Below are 16,764 nucleotides of genomic sequence, written 5' to 3' on the forward strand. Positions count from 1 at the left end.
TTATACGACGTTACACACTGCGCGCGGCGAGCGCCAGGTGGAGCATTTCCCTTTTATACGCGTATTTATATGCAGGAACCTGTCAAGGGGAAGCGACGCTGTGCATCGTGCTGTAAGACCGAACGAATTTTCTTAGACTCTCGGGTGAGGACTTAATTTTAAATTTATGCCACAGCTACATGTGCAGAGGAAATGTGTAGCGATAAACTGTGTGGCTTTATCGATCGCCTGATGTATAATTACTTAGGAATTCGACTAATTTCGCGAAACGATAAACCAGTCGTACTCCTGCGTCGGATCTTTGATTGAGAAAAGCAAGCAAAACTCTTGTTCGTTCCTCTTTTTAAAGCGTCAATTAAAAACATCGTTATCTCCTTTCACAACATATTCCCCACTCGCGCGAGCGACACTCATGAGCGTCTTGACAGTCATTATTTCGGAGTTTGAGCGACCGATATTTCGGTCGTACATAGCTATCGGTTCTCTCTCTTCTCTTCTCCTTTCCTCTCAAAGCCTGTTCCTCGTCCGCCGCAGCCTCTTTTGCTCTTATTAGCGCAGCATGCGGTTCGCTCTCGGGCAAAGATTGCATTCGGCCAAACCCGTGCATCCAGTTTCGTACTTACAAGCCTCGCGTGGGTCCGCGCTTATACACGGGCGAATGTTGTTTACACTGAGCCGAGAAGAGAGAGAGAGAGAGAGAGAGAGAGAGAGAGAGAGAGAGAGAGAGAGAGAGAGAGAGAGAGAGAGCGAAGCAGGCTTTTGCGGGGACCGAGGTAGAGAGAAAGAAAGAACACGTAACGTGTTCCATAACACAATTGAACAGAATGCTATTCACCGGCTGATGGGAGCGATCGCGAGCAAATTTATTTCTGTGATTTGCAGCTCATTGTTTCGCGCGCTAAAAATATCGCCAACCGATCGCCTGATGTTGCTATTGGTTTTCGTGTTTTTCTTTTTGTTTTCAAAGGCTCTATCGTAATTTTAGTCGATAATTTTTCACGAAAAAAAAAGTATTCTTTAAGCGCTTCAGCTTCTGTACCCCTTATATTTAGTCTTTCCGGCTAAAAATAAGCGTTACTTTCTAGAAATAAAGATTATTCCGCCGCTGAAAACAAACAGCCCATAAATTGGCTCGGCAACACTTGAGTGCGATGATAACTTTGCCGAGTTAATTCTCTTTTGTGACACGCGCAATGTGAAAAGAATGCAACGAAGCTGCTGGCAACGTATCGTATTATATATAGGTATATACATGTGTACACATGCTGCAGCACGTGTGTAGAAGACGCCATGGTGGCTCTGTTTTTGCTCACGTTCACATCGTTAATTTTGTATTTTGTAACCTCACACATAACGCGAATATTAATAGACGGATCGAAAAACAAAGAAGAAAAACTCACTCGGTCGTTTTTTCGACGCCGGGGTATCGTATCACGCGCTATGCGATATCTTTAATTCAATTTGAATAAACTTCGCGCTACCGAGTCGTTATGCAATGTTGAGACTGAATAATAATGCTGATTTCGAGTGAGGAATTAGCGGCAATATGGATTCAAAATATAAAACATCATCGTGATCGATCAATGATTCGAACGACTGCTCTCTATAGCCCCTGTTTAACATATCGCAAACATAATTCCGCGGCTCGAGGGTTTTATTACGAGGCTCTAATCCCCTTGCAATAAGGTTTATTGTGTATTACAATTCAGGGAGCTGTATCGCGAGCGTCGGTGATATTCCAAAACACTTGAAGATTTTGTTTATAGCCTCGAAGTGATAAGGTAAAGCGCAACGTATATAAAAATCTTCGTCGAATTCGCTCGTCTTCATTTTTATCTGCCTGCGTAGCACTGGCTTATTTTTGAGCCGCGCATGCCAGGGTCACCCGTCGATTTCGTCTTTTTTCGCGTCTCCATCCTTCTCTCTACTTTCTCGGCTCGTCTTTTCTTCTCCTACGCGCTTCGTATACTTTGTTTACTTCTTGATCGCCCCATTATCGTGTATAACTCAAAATACGATACATTATTTATAAATTATCCCGAAGCATCGCCGGCACGAGCGACGCTGCAGAGGAAGAAGCAGTTCTCTCGTTCTCCCTCTTTGCGCCGAGTTTAACCTTCGCCGTGTCCTCTGTGCCACCACGACCACACCCACTCACGACCTACTGTCTGCAGCCTGCGATTACGACGACGACGAGTCGAGAGAGATCGAGAGAGCCCGAGCTCCTTCTCTCTTGTTATGTCTCTTCCCTCCTTCGCCACTGTCTCTCTCCTCCCGCCTCTGCTCTCTCTCTCTCTCTCTCTCTCTCTCTCTCTCTCTGCAGTGTATAGGACGGCTCCTTGTCAGGACGACGGAGAAATGGAGAGAGAGAGAGAGAGCCAGAAAAGCCGCTTTGGGCGCGTCGCCGAAAAAAGCCTCCTCCTACAGCCGCCGCCGCGCCATTTTGAATTTTCGCCCCCTTGGTTCTTCTGTGTATAACATCTTCCATAGACGTTCTATACCTGTACTAGCGTGAAATTCTCGTATTTTTCGCGGCTGCATTTCCGCGTGCGGTGAATTTCGATTTTCAACTCACCCACGCCCGCGCCTTGGATGTTCAGTGCACTGGAAGACATAAATTTCGAATAAGGCTCGGCTCGCGTGACAATTTGTAGTGCGCTCGTTAGCTCTATGTGCAACAAGCTGCGCGGAAGAGGCTGTGCATCTGATGCATAGCGTTAGTGCCTGTATATACGGATCTCGTGTGAGAGAGCAAACCGGTGCCGATTTCACCTCGAGACACGAACACGGTCGCGCGTCGATGATTTCGGGAGGCGACCGAGCGTAAAGCTCGCATATCGGATGAAAAGTCGCGTCGCGAATCGACGAAATAAACGACTTTGTTATCCATTGCATTTGATGCGGTCTATACTATGTGGAAAGCTGCGCAGATGCGCTCGATAAATTGAAGCCCGATATCGCGTGCGTAAATATAGCCGTGCGCGGAATAACGTCTGCCTTTCTAATTGATAAACTCAATAAAAGAGAAAGTCGCGGTTTTATAACGAGGGAAGACACCCGCCGATGCCAGTGATACGCGCGCGTGGAAATCTTTATTCGCGCGGATGAGCCGACTCGCTCCGCGCTCGCACTTTACGACGACTATAAACTCAGGATTTTTATAAACGCGACGCAGGATGTCTGATGCGGAGAAGGAAGCTTTCGAGCGAGCCGAGGTGCAATTAGCGACCCGAATTTACACTCAGTCGCTCGCGTATACAGGAAATTAGTGGTTTGAAATATACTGTTTGTTGTTGGCGTAAATCCAGCTGAAAAGCGCGAAACTCGAACCTTATGTACGCAATACCTCATAGCGCACTGGTCCGCGGAATATGTTATTGCAATTCCGGTGATAAGCATCGATAAGAGCGACGAGTTTGGCGCGCGGTAGGCGTGTCGGCCGCGCATAACACTAACTCACGAGAGAAAAAAATGAAGCCGAATGACACATTTATTATTCGCTTTCGGTTGGTGTAGAGATAAGCTGCGCGGAGGAAGAGCGCGCGAAAAATAAAAGAAGAGGCACCGCAGGGATGCGAAGTTTAAAAATACCTCGGATTCAAGGATGCGAGCGTCGAAAATAGAACGCATCTCTTTGGTCAGTTTTTAAATGTCGGAGCCAATAAGGCGTTGGGAGCAGACTGTACACACTGTGTGCGAATTATATAGAAATAAAGCGTGAACCGCGTCGGCGTGGGGGAATTATATTCGTGTGTCCGAGTGACGTAAAAAGCCGTTGCGTAATACATGCCCGCCGCTCGTTGTGTCATTCCGGTCATGTATTCGAGGGACCGCACGGCAAATATTTGTGAATCGTAAAAAGCCAGTCTAAAAGTGCGAAATGCGCTGGCGAAGGTCACCCCCACACGCCCGCGCTCGATCGCACACTTCCGCGTGGCGTCGCGGAACGACGAGAGAGAGAGAGAGAGAGAGAGAGAGAGAGAGAGAGAGAGAGAGAGAGAGAGAGAGAGAGAGAGAGAGAGAGAAACAATTTCAAGCTATAGGCAAATATTTATTCGCTGCAGCAAAATACGTGTTTTTCTTTTTCGCTCCGATGCGCGCGCTAACCGACGGGCGTATGATGCTTTTTACGCGGCGGGCCAAGTGTGCGTATAGATAAGGCCGTGAATCGTTGATTGTGTGTGCAGTGTGCTTTTAAAAATAAACGATAATTTAACTAAATTCGAGTGCGCGCGATAACCTCGAAGATAAGTGTTTGACCCAATTTCTTTGTTCGCGACGTTGAGCGTCCAAGGGAGAGAGAGAGAGAGGAGGCGATATTCAAAATGCCGCTTTTGAATTCACTTTCGTAGCTTCGACCTCGCGTTATCATCTTGGCGAAAATTCAGTCGAAATGGCAGGCGCCGTCGAGTGCGTAGAGAGACTTCCAGACAAAATTGTCGACACAATAAGCCGATTTCGCACGCTATTTTTGGAAGTGTCCCCCGCACAATAGACCCATTGTGTGTGCTTTTCGAATCACGTAACGCACGCGCGCGACGGCAAAAAAGCTGATCGAAACGTTTGACGATCATTTGCGAAACTTAACGAGTGCCGCAGGAAACGCCCGATGAAAACATCCTTTCGCGCTGCATAGATCGAATAAATCACGAAGTTATTCCGAGTGCGAATATCTGGCCGAGAATATATTACACACGCGCGCGGATTAGAGGCTTGAAATGCCGTCACTTCCACACCTTCCCCTAAAGCAACATCCTGCGAACTTCACACTAAACTCCGAACTGCTGCACACTATATTCAGAGAGAGAGAGAGAGAGAGAAGCTTCTCCCTTCGCAATTTCAGCCCCTCGCATGCTCTAGATCCGGGCCCGAAAAAAGGCAACAGAGCACGTCTGAAATCTCTTCGTACATAATACACTCGTTTTATTTGCCGCCGCGGTAGGATCGGAGACGAGAAAGAGTGTAGTAGCAGATGGCACAGCTGCAGCAGACCCACTGGCCCAGTTCCGGCCGATGCATCGAGCGCATCCCCCTGTATATACTGTATATAGCCTGCATCCGCGCCGGCGCTGCACCTTGCCTCTTTCGCGCGCATGCACTTCCATCCCTCTCGTTTCGTTCCCCACCTCCGAGGACTCCTCCTCCTCCTCCTCCTCCTTCGAATATATCCTATATAGTATGGTCTACTCCCTCAAGAGTCGAGGCGGCAGCATAGCAGAGAGCTCGCGCGTTATCTCGTCGGGCCTGTAAACGAATTGATTCCGGAGAGCCGCGGGGGAATCGATTTTTCTTTGTGCCGGCGCTATCGCGAGAGCTGCCCGCATGTACGACTTTCTTTGTTCCCTCCCTAAGCGCGAGTACTTTGATTTCTCTGTTTGTTTCGCCGAAGCAATTTACCGCGCGCGCAGCTCTGCCCCCGAATCTCGTGAGGTACGACGCGCGAGGGATGTAAGGGGAATTAAGGCTCTTGGGAGGAGCTTTGTCGGAATATATAGGATGACGAAGATTTTTATCGCTGAGTCAATGCGCGCACGCGGCTGTACATCAGTTTTTGATAAACCATCGCCAGGCTTATTCTATATTCCGTGACCGGCGAGGCGAAACTTCAAATTTGTAATTCAGCATATAAGAAGCACAGAGAAGTGCGTATTACCGGCGTAAGTGTATTTCCAGGTCGACTGCTCTCCTCACCTTTTCCCGGCGTCGTCTGCGCGCATGCCAGTACCTATCTCTCCCGATCGGGTTAGAGCACAGGCGTGCGTGCCGTCTATACACGCCAGGTCGAGAGAGTTCTCGCTCCGACCTCGTTTCGCAAACCGCGCGCGCGAGAGAGACGAGATCAACGACCGCGTGGAAAAATTCACACACGCGCTCGCCTTTTACGCGCGCACCTTATGGATTGTGTATACCTGTATAGCCGATGTGTGCGGTAGTGCAGCAGCATATAACGTAGAGAGATCGATCGCCGCTCGATTTTGACGATCTCGCTCGCTCCTTTATTGACTGCATGTGCGCTGCGTGCCGTAGGAGTCGAGGCGCGGTCGTTGGACTCGCTCGTGGGCTGCATTAGTCGATTTGTAATGAACGACCGTAGGAATTTCTAGTCTCCCAGCAGCGCTCGCTGAATTATGTTCTCGGCGCGTGTAAGAGTTTTTCTCCGATTTTAAAGCGAGCCAATCGAGAGAGAGAGCCGTTCGATCAACTCTGATCCGGCGCCTCGCGGTACGTGTGCGGTTGTTGTGACAGGGCGCAACAAAGAAAGTTTGGAGAGTAAACGCCCCTCGCGCATACGTCGAGCGCAAACTGGAAAAGAGCGCGAGCTGCTAGAAAAACAAAGGATTTGTTTTTTCACCTTCTCCCTAGCCATATAATCGATCACTCGGAAGACGCGTGTTTTAAATAGACACGCTTACCGGAAAGCCCTGTGTGTGGATCAATAACAACAGCACAGAAGCGGACGCAGGTCCGATCCATTCCACAAATTGCCGGGGAAATTTCTCGATCGTCCTGCGCATGTATATAGGGGCATCAACTTGTCGCTACAACACCGAATTTTCATCGCGAGCAGTGCCTGCCACGTGCGCCCCTGCCGGGGAAAAAGGAGAGGCGCCAGCGACGGCGGCCCGCGAACAAAGAGCTTTCGCCGACACGCGCGCGCTTATCCTTCCGCGCGCCCCTTTTGCTCTCTCATCCCCACCCAGAATCTCTTCGATCCCGATTCCCATGGGATTCGCGCTCTCCCTTAATTTTTCCATCTCTTTGTCCTTGCCATTCTTTGTTTGCCTCTGCCGCTCCTGCTCCCGCTGCTGATGCTCGCCATCTCTCTCTCTCTCTCTCTCTCTCTCTCTCTCTCTCTCTCTCTCTCTCTCTCTCTCTCTCTCGCTCTATACTTCTCGGCATTCTCGTTTCTTTGTCCCACTGACGATTGTTTTCTGGCTGCCTTCTCTCTCTCTCTCTCTCTCTCTCTCTCTCTCTCTCTCTCTCTCTCTCTCTCTCTCTCTTTCTCTCTCTTTCTCTCACCTTTCTTTTTTCTCCACGATTCTCGCTCCTTTCTTCCCGTCGCCTTCGTGTCCCCTTTCCTCGCGATGTGCCACGTGCTACAGTAGCGGGTGTCGTAGAACATGTCACCATTTCATCCGATCGCTCAATAAGAAATCAGTTCGGACATTTCCCCCAAACGACGCAGAAATAACACGTTTGCACCCCGTACGTCGCAATCACCATCAAATTACAGCCGAACAAAGAGAGTCCGCGAGTTTTCGCTAAACATTGCGCAACCTCGAGTAAGCGTGCCTTCTCGCGAGTCACGGAGTTATACACGCGGCGCGAAATCGATTAAGGACGGCCTATACATACACGCGGCACGCATTCGCGCGCGTTTACGGCCCTGCAGGACCAAGCTTGATTTACGAGGGGACGTATGCCCGCGTCTGTGTGTTTTAGCTGCAAGCCGGAATGCGTTCGAGCTTTTTTATCGTCGCGCGTTCCGAAGAATGGCCGAACAAACGCGCACGCATAAACCGGGCGGCTCGCAGAAAAACGCGCCCTGTTGCACTGTCGCGAGCGCTATATGCTTTACTGCTTTCGAGAAAACTGCCTTCGTGTATCCGCGGAGAATGCAGCGAGTTGCGAGAAAGTTTGTTCGAGTTTTTGCTCTCGGCTCGTCGATCGCGCATTCGGCCTGCGCTCTGAGGACACCCAATCTGTTGTCGCGAGCTCTTCTTCGACTTTCGATTTCGTCTCTCTCGTCGGTCGGATTCATGAATTTTCAGACAGCTCCGCAATGCACATGTCGCCGAAGCGAGCCGGTGGGTAGCAACGCGGCGATGCACCAATTCTCCTCCGCTGATCGAAAAGTTCATCGTCGCGCGTGATCGCGCTGCACTCTGGGCCTTTTATGGTCAGCCGTCGCCGCGGACTTATCGGGCGTTCAGCCTGCGCGCGCGGCTCATAGCAAGCGCGCGATTCGAATAAGGGAAACCGGTATATAAGGTGAACGCCAAACGGAGCGCTTCTTTGCCCGTGTATACTGACGCTCGTTCGCACTTGGCGTCGTCCGACTATCAGAAATTATTTCTTCGCTTGATCGAGACGCTGATCAAAAGACGAGACGTGCGGCAGAACAAGCCTCAGAAGCGTTTACAGGGCGAAGCTGTAAGAAAGCCGACGACAGTACCGGATGCGCGTCCCGTGCGGCTCTAAATATATATAGGCCTCGTATACACGCGCGTGCGATTGCGGCACTTCTTTGTCTAGAAGCCCGCGCGGGCAGATGCCCCTATTCCTCGGTATATACCGGCCAGCTCGAGAGAGCAGCTCTCCCCATTCGTAGAGAGTTACCCCATAGGAAAAGCGTTTCTCGTGCACGAGGTCAGCAGGCACGCGCGCGTGGCTGTTGCGCTTCTCTCTCTCTCTCTCTCTCTCTCTCTCTCTCTCTCTCTCTCTCTCTCTCTCTCTCTCTCTCTCTCTATCTCTCTCTCTCTCTCTCTCTCTCTCTCTCTCTCTCTCTTGCTCCCTGTGTACTATATATACGTCCGAATGGGATTAAAAGAGTTTAGCGTTTAGGCGCCCTTCGGTTAGGTGGGAGGGGAGAGGGGGGACATGCCGAGGGGATTTTTAGCAGCCGTTGCCATAGGTTTTCCTTTGTGCGCGAGCCGGCGCCCACGATGACGCGTGTTGCTATATATATATATATATATATATATATATATATATATATATATATATATATACTGCACTGCTCCTTGTCGCGTGTATATTCCGGGCACGCGTGCGCCTCTGCACAAAGGAAAGCGCGCACGGGGAATCCTTAACGTTTTCGCGCACGCGCATTTTTTCCCTCTTTGTCTCCTATCGCGCGCAGCTCCGGGAGCGCTAATAGTCAAGATGTCGCTGCCAGATGCTTGACTTTCGGTGGGCTCACAATAGATAATGTCTTTATTTGGAAAAAACACGGTCGACCGTTGGCTAATATTTTCAGAAAAGATGTAGGAAACGATTTCCGCCTTTATTTTTTACAACCGCGTGAACATTCAATTTCGGTCGCATAATTTCTAGCATTAGCTCGATAGAGTTTATTCATATATTATGGATGCGCCTGTGTGCTCCCCTTTGTGTTTAGGTTCGACTGGGCTGCACGCACCCTACTGACCCACTCGCTACAATGAGCAATTTTTTTTTCTCTCTCTCCTCGTCGTCATCCCCGAAACGCAAAAACACACCAGCGGCGGTGCGGCCAATAATGACGGCCAAACAGCCCCCGAGCACACGGGTAAAATTGCCGATAAAAGAAAAGAGAAGCGAAAGAAGTAAGCGGAGGGAGAGAGCAATAATCGAATCGACTTCGGGCTTCGTAGAAGCCGTCGGCGCTGCACCTCTAAATAGATTTAAAGGAGGAGCCGCACATCTGCGCCGCGCAAATGTGGGTTACTCACTCTGCTCCTTTCTTCTTCCGGTTCGCCGCTCCGATCGATGCGCGTCGATTGCTTTTCGGAATTTGCATATAGCTATAGGGTCTCCTCTCCCAGAAGGGATGATATCCTCTCCGCCTAATATCGGATGGCGCCCGTCAGTTTAAAGCTCGCGCGCAGCCCTTCGATAATACTATTGAGTTCCTTGGTGTGTCTATGTGTGCTGTACCCCTCGGTGTTACGTGCGCGCCCGTCGATGAAGAAGCGGCAGAAGAAAGGAAGGACGTATTTGCACATTCGCGCCGCGTATGTGGGACAAAGGGACGGGCCCTATATACAATGGAGTTTTAGGCTTCCTTCGGCGGAGTGAGATAATAGATTAGCAGGCTTCGAACCGCGCTGCGAGTCTTTTTTTTTTAGTCTTTTTTGGTTTTTGCCTCGAGCCTTACTCGAGGCAACAACCGCTTTCGAAAGCGCCCGAGGATTTCGAAAAAAATATATCACCCACAGCCAAAATAAAAACATACGCTCGAGCGAACTGAACAATGTGCTCGTAGTGTACACCATTCATCCCGAGGATCGAGAGCGTTTGAGAATGGAGCTCTCGAGGATCTCGCTCCAGTTCCGCACAATGCTCAGGCCGGCTGCAGCAGCGACAAATTTATTGTGTATCTCCAGCTCGCTCGCGGTCTTATTTCTATCCCGGCATCAGCCGTCTACGGACTGCTCACTCCGAGTTTTTAATCAACCGTCGAATTGCCTCGCGTCTCGAGATTTATTCATCTCGCGTGGAACGTTTATTTCTCCGAGCTCGAGAGTGGCCGTGCGGAGGAGCTTTTCGAGTCGTGATTCACTCGCAAGCCCAAGATAATACAGTTTGTCCCGCAGACCCGTTTTCCTCGGCGCTGCGACTGAGGGCCGCGGATACGCGTGACTTGTTATACGGACTGCAGCGTTGCGAACGAGTATCGTATTCTCGGGCTTCCCTCGTTTTTTTCTCTCCGAAGCTACTCGTCCTCTCCGCTGTAGCCCGGTATGTACGCATACGTAGCTGCCGCGGCAAAGATTCCCGGCGCTCGTAAATTAAACGCACGAATGGTCCTACAATGCGCGGTAAATCACTCTGCGCGATAAACTCAACTAAAAGGGCGCTGAATTATTGCCGGGGACCAGGATCTGTGTATGATATTCGCGTATGTATAGAAAAAAGCTGAGCCCTCGAGTGTGCGTGGCTTCATTTTTCTCGCGATAAAAAATTTTTTCCGAAGAGACTGCGAACGATACATTTGGTCTGTGTCCAATATTCACAATTAGAAAACTGCAAGAGACGAACAGCCAGACGCGCGCAAAGCCTCGCATATAAAATTCAGATTGTTTCCAGAGAGAGAAATGCTGGCTTGGCGAGTCTCGCGACACAATCTTCCCTCTCCCCCGCACATCAGTGAATTACGGGAAAGATATCGGTCCTCGCTGCAGATGAAGTCTCCCCAGAAGACGAAACGCGCAGTCCTTGCAAATCACTTTCGTTCTTTCTTGGGAAATACGCCAGCCCTTTCAGTTTCTTTATACGCGCTCGCGCGCTGTTTCCCTCTTCTCATTTTCTTCCATCTAGCCAAGGGCTCTTTTTCATTTTTCAAGAGACTGCTGCGCACGCAGAAAATGTGGCTGAAGCTATTTCTCTTTCTATTTTTCGGATATCGCTGGATCGGGCTGGGACTATTCAACTCCACGTCGAGAGGTAAGATTGAAATGTGTTTTCGCGTGCAGTATTTCCCAGGTTTTAGAATTTATTTCGAGAGGAAGGTTATTAGCATGCAACGCGAAAAACCTCTTCTTTCAAGGGAAGAACAAAAAGGTGATCATACATCCGCTCATTTCTCGCGCGTATTAGGACGTAAAAGCCAGAGAGATTTATGAATTGAGAGGCCGCTTCTCGCGAGCAGCTATTCGAGTATTCCTCCGGTGCTATGCACGTCTCTAGGAATCCGAATCATACATCTAGCCGAGAGAGAGAGAGAGAGAGAGAGAGAGAGAGAGAGAGAGAGAGAGAGAGAGAGAGAGCAGATGGCGGAACGCGCGCGGACAGCCGGCTGCAGTCACGCAATAAGAGAGATCTCTCGCGATTTTCAGCCCGCGGGTGCTTTCGCGCTAGAATTCGCCAGCGCTGCAGCCTTTCTGGATTCCAACGTTCACTTTGCTCGCAGCTCTCTACGCTCTCGCGCGCGTATTATGCACTTGTGCCCGAGCATAGGCTATATTTGGATTGGTATTAGGCTCCGCGAGACTGCAGCAGGCTCGATAGTTTTTTTTCCTTCCTTTCTCCTCCTCCTGCCGAAGCCTCGCGTGTTATTTTTCTCTCGCTCTGCAGCAGCCGGGCTAAAAATGTTTGCCAGCTCTCTTTCTTCGCCTCTCGCGTGCACGTGCGCGCGTGTGTGTGTGTGTGTGAGTGTGACTCTCTCAAGGTTACGTTAATTTGCAGCGGCTCGAGGGACGAAGAAGCTAAGCGAAGGAGAGAGAGAGACAGAAGGAGAGTCTGGAACTCGTGCACGCGCGGCAGTTGTTGTGTGCAGCAGCGGAGGGCCCAAGGCCGAGCTTCTTTCGCCTCTCGGACCCCTATTACGTATGTGCGCGTGCATGTTAAATGCCTGCACCGGCAGCGGCTCCTTCTTCTCTCCCTCGCTCGCTGCCTGCATGCGCGTTTTGCGCACAAATAACTTTGTGGTTATAAGCGCGCGAGACCTATGGACTAGTGCACCAAAACAACTTTCGGTCTTTAGGGGCTTCTCTTGTTCCGTATACGACGCGAGGGAGAGGAATCTCGTCTCGTATAGGCTGCCTCGATTACACAAGGTGCTGCAACGGGGCAGATGCTGCCGAACCCTTTTTGAGCACAGGTGCCCTTCCTGTTTTTTTTTTCGGTGCTTAGAGCTCTTATGGATTAGCGCGATGTGAGTCCTGTAAAAAATCTCGCAGTGTTTTTAAATAAACAGTCTCTGACGAGCCCAGAGAGAGAGAGAGAGAGAGAGAGAGAGAGCGCCGCGAGTCCTAGCTCTCTCCGATCTCGTAAACAACTCGGCTATATACGCATAGCGGTCCCCATCTCGATTACCTCAGAGGGCGCACAACGGGCCCCTTGTCGGATTTCCGGGAAAGGCCCAAAAAGTTCGGCGTAGTTTAGATTTGATTATATAGCGAATATACTTACGTAATCCTCCGCGGCACACGTAAGACTGTGGGAAAGGAGAAGACACGCACACGCATTCAGGACGCCTTGCTGGTAGTGGTATTATATGGGTCAAGCTGCGCGCCGGAGAAGAAGGTGCCGCGCTGCCGGTTGCTTCTCGATGCTTTATTTTCAAGACCTTGAGAGGGTCCGCGAGGCACGTGTTTGTATATGTGTATATTCGCGTACATGTGTGTGTGTGTGTGTGTGTGTGTGTGCGCGCGAAGCAGAAGGGGCCCGGGGCTCGCCTGTGGAATTTCTGCCTGCCTGACTGGCTGGCCCTCCTCGCCACGCTGCGTGCCTCGCCGATGCTTTATTTTTCTGTTTTTCGCTTGCCCGAGAGTGGGCTATCTGTATACGTGTTGTGCGCGAGCGAAGGAGTTGCGGATCGGAGAATGGAAGGCTCGAATGTTGTTTGTGTGCGGCGTATATCCTGGCGTGGCCGCAGAGTCCTTTTTCGATGCGTCGAGTTTTTAAAACGAAGAAAGGCATTTTTAGAGAGGCTATTTTTAGATTCCAGTTGATCGGTGCTCCTGAGTGCACGTAACGACTCCCCGGCGACCTCATCGTCTCTCTATAGCAGTTTAATCAGAGCGAAAAGACCAGCGTCTCAATAATACATCCATCCAGCTCTCGCTTCTTATTTCGATAAATTTCCAATTGGGACGTCGAAATGAGGGTAAAATGCCCTGGAAACTACCTCGTCGCGGCCCTCTTTTCTCTTGATTTCGCGAGGCAATCGAAAGTTCGCAGACGCTCTATAGGTAGAGTCTCCAGGGTAGAATAAGCCGCCGCGGACGACGAGCTGACTATGGCTTCGAGCGAGGGTTCAACTTCGACGCTCACAACGTAATTCGTCGTTGCCATATACGTATATAACACGCCTTAGCGAGATACACATTATATATTGAAATTAAATTGTTGCTCGGTTGGCTTTTGTCCATTTTTCGCCTCGTGCATAAAGCGAGTATTTTTATTTTTGTATATAATAGAACAGGAGAGCCGATGCCGGAAATCCGGAAGCACGCGTCACTTCCTGACCAATGATCCGTGCGACATCGATGCTCCGCTGATGCCTGAACTACACGCGCTGCGCTCCAAGGCTCGATGACTATGTGACTTCCCCTTTGTATTTTTTTCCGACGTCCATATACAGCCGGGAATATATTAGCCGATAGACGTTACGTGAATTCACCAGACACTACCGCGCTGTAAACAATTTCGTAATCCTTCGTGTCGACTCCGGTTGGCTGTAGCTTTATCAGTTTACGCGTTTTTCCCGATGGAGACACGTGACTTTCCGCCGACTGTGTTACACGGCCATAACGCCGTACCGGTATCCCGCGAGATGTAACGCGCTTCCGGCTCGGCGTGTATAAAAGCGAAATGGGCGAAAAATAAAGAGGCGAGTTTTTGTCCTTCTCTCGCGCTGGATTTCATTATTGAGAGAGCGAAACGAGTTATCGACACCGATACCGTTGCGGCGGAGCGCACGTGGAAAATTAATGGATCGGAAATGAATTTCCGCGAGCGACCGGTACGCACACACACAAACGGCGGCGGCAGATGTTTTTCATCACACGTTGCCCTCGTGGACAAAGGATAACAGACGCGCGCGAGCGTTAAAAACGTGTATAATATCGGATCGATATTTTTCGAGGGCCCGAAAAACTCTCTCCCACGCAGCGGTATACGCGTCGTGTACAATAATGAAGGCAACGTCTTGATTTCTCTCTCTCGGCGGCAGCGGTGGCGATTGAACGCTCGAGGAGAGAAGGAGCGCAAAGGTCGATCGACAATGAAAACACGCGGTGAATCCGATCGTGACGCGGGTTTCCGGCACAGCTGCACACGCGGAACTCGAGCGCCTCTCTCGCTTTACGGCTCGCCGAATTCTCGTGCGCGCACTTATTGGCGCGATCGAAAGCTGTTTTACATGCGGCTGACGTCATTGTTGCGAGCGCTTTTAATTAAAATACTCGCGGGATTGTTATAAAAGTTGGAGCGTTATCTCGATCTGCCGCGTTCTAAACGAAAGAGGTGGAATTCGCGCGCAATCAAGGCGGTATCTCCGGCTCGTAAACACTCGCAGAGTGTTGATTGATGCTAATGCGGACTATCAGCTGGCAGAATATTTTCACTCGGAAAATTTTTTACATAACGCCCGCTGTTTATACCTCATATCTGTAAACGGTTCGCTCTCGCGGGGCGTCCTATCTCTCGTCGGGTTTATAAAACGATTTCGTCTCTCGACTACACACGGCGTGTATCATTCGCAGCTCTCTAATCACCCTCGCGAGAGAATCTAAATACGCTCCACCACGCGAGCGCGCATAATTCACCTCTTATCGCGCTCGCAAGCTTTCCCTTCCAGGCATTTTTGCGCTCGTTAAAGTTTTTGCTCGCTCGACTCGAAACTAAAGCTATCCTGGCGCTCCCCGTATAAAATAATACCGGAAAGGTAATTACAGCGGCGGCTGCTTTCGACAGGTATGTACGCCGCGCTGAAAGGTGACACCTGCTCAAACGACTTTTTCGTGGGTCACGTGATAGCCCGGGCGTTGGATCTTCTTCCTCTGGTTGGAGCTGTTGTAGCGAAGGTAATGCAATACTCGCTGCGCAACTTTTTCGATTAGAATCGTCGTCCGTCTCTTTTTTCTTCGTGTCTTCGAGGCGATTGATACGTCAAGTCACGAATTTCGGGACCGATGGATTTTTCCTCGCCATTATCGGCCACATAATCCGCCCCTCAGCAGCAATATTTCCGGCTGCGGCGCACGTCTCCCCCAATCCGAAATGACCAACCGATGGACTGGCTCTCTCCATCCCGCAGTACTTTCACGTAACGCGCGGTAGCCTCCCCTCGGCACGGCATCCAATATCATTACTCAATCATAATCGTAATATCAATCGAAGGCTAGACGCGCATCGACGTTAATTGCTCGTAAACGACAGGCCGAGCTTGCCGCCGCGCGCCTCGATTGACGGATCGTTCGACCCGCGATTTTTAAAGCCGTCCAGTGCTCTCCACAACTCTCTCTCTCTCTCTCTCTCTCTCTCTCTCTCTCTCTCTCTCTCTCTCTCGCGTTTGGAGCCGAGGTGAACAGCAGCAGCGTGTATGGGGCCGACACGCGTATTCAGAGTGGAAGAGATGCCCCCCGCGGCGCGCTACGGTCGAGGGTACTCGAGAATTGCCGCACCCCAGTCATTACTTCGGCATTAACGAGGGCTGATTTTCCCTCCGGCGAACTGCTCGATGAGCAGTAGCAGCGGCGGCGGCGGAGAGGATTACGCTAAACTTGGCCGAACGTTCTGCTCTTGTCGGATGTTCTGCGGATGAACAAAACTGGAGCGAGCAATCGATTTTTCGCGAAGCTATTGCAAAACGCGTTTACCCTGTCCGCACACGCGTGGTACAACTGCAAGAAGGAGAAAGGAACAAGGTGCGGGAAGTCGCACGCGCTCGTCGTTCGTCGACCCGGCACGCGCGCTCTCGTTTTTTCCTGCGAAAATATTTCCACGTGGATCTTTGGGGCTGCCTGTCGGCGGCGGGGCGGTAGTGGGTTTTGCCGAAAGATTTAGCGCGGCTGCATACTGCGCGGCCGCAGCTGTTGCGATTTCCGGGCTCGGCAGTTGGCCGAATTGTCGGCAAATTGCGCACTTCCTCCCGCGCCGACGAGCCTGTATTCGCGAATCGCGCGATTTCTTTTCCAAAAGCTTGCGGCGTTTATCCGTATCACGGCACGTTTAGGTGCAAGCGCTCGCTATATTTATTGCGAGCTCGGTTCAAGGTATAGGTGCGCGAGAGCGGTTCAACGAACAGCGCCTTAATCTCGTTTACGCTCGGCGTGCAGTGCACCATACGTCGTAAACGACAGGTTCACGAACTCGATTCAGTTCAAGGAGGCACGTAGAGTATTGGCTCGCGCCAAGACACGTCATTTCAGCACTGCAGCCGAGAGAGAGAGAGAGAGAGCGCGGAGTAACGCTCTTGCCCGCGGAAAGGAGATATGCTTAGATAGGGATAGAGAGAGAGAGAGAGAGAGAGAGAAGCGAGCGAAAATAGTTTGCGCGCGCATTGTGCAGCGCGACTCGAGTGGGCGATGGATTGCGAATCGCGATGTTTTCCGA

The 16,764-nt window shown here is 50.7% G+C and overlaps 1 protein-coding gene across 4 annotated transcripts in view; it reads left to right on the forward strand.

Annotated features, from left to right (window-relative positions):
* Nucleotides 1-16,764, forward strand: part of LOC100122071 (ras-related protein Rab-27A) — a 120,437-nt gene that overhangs the window by 14,086 nt on the left and 89,587 nt on the right. The window lies entirely within an intron of this gene.

Source organism: Nasonia vitripennis, chromosome 5 (genome assembly GCF_009193385.2).
Source record: "Nasonia vitripennis strain AsymCx chromosome 5, Nvit_psr_1.1, whole genome shotgun sequence".
Lineage (NCBI taxonomy): Eukaryota > Metazoa > Arthropoda > Insecta > Hymenoptera > Pteromalidae > Nasonia > Nasonia vitripennis.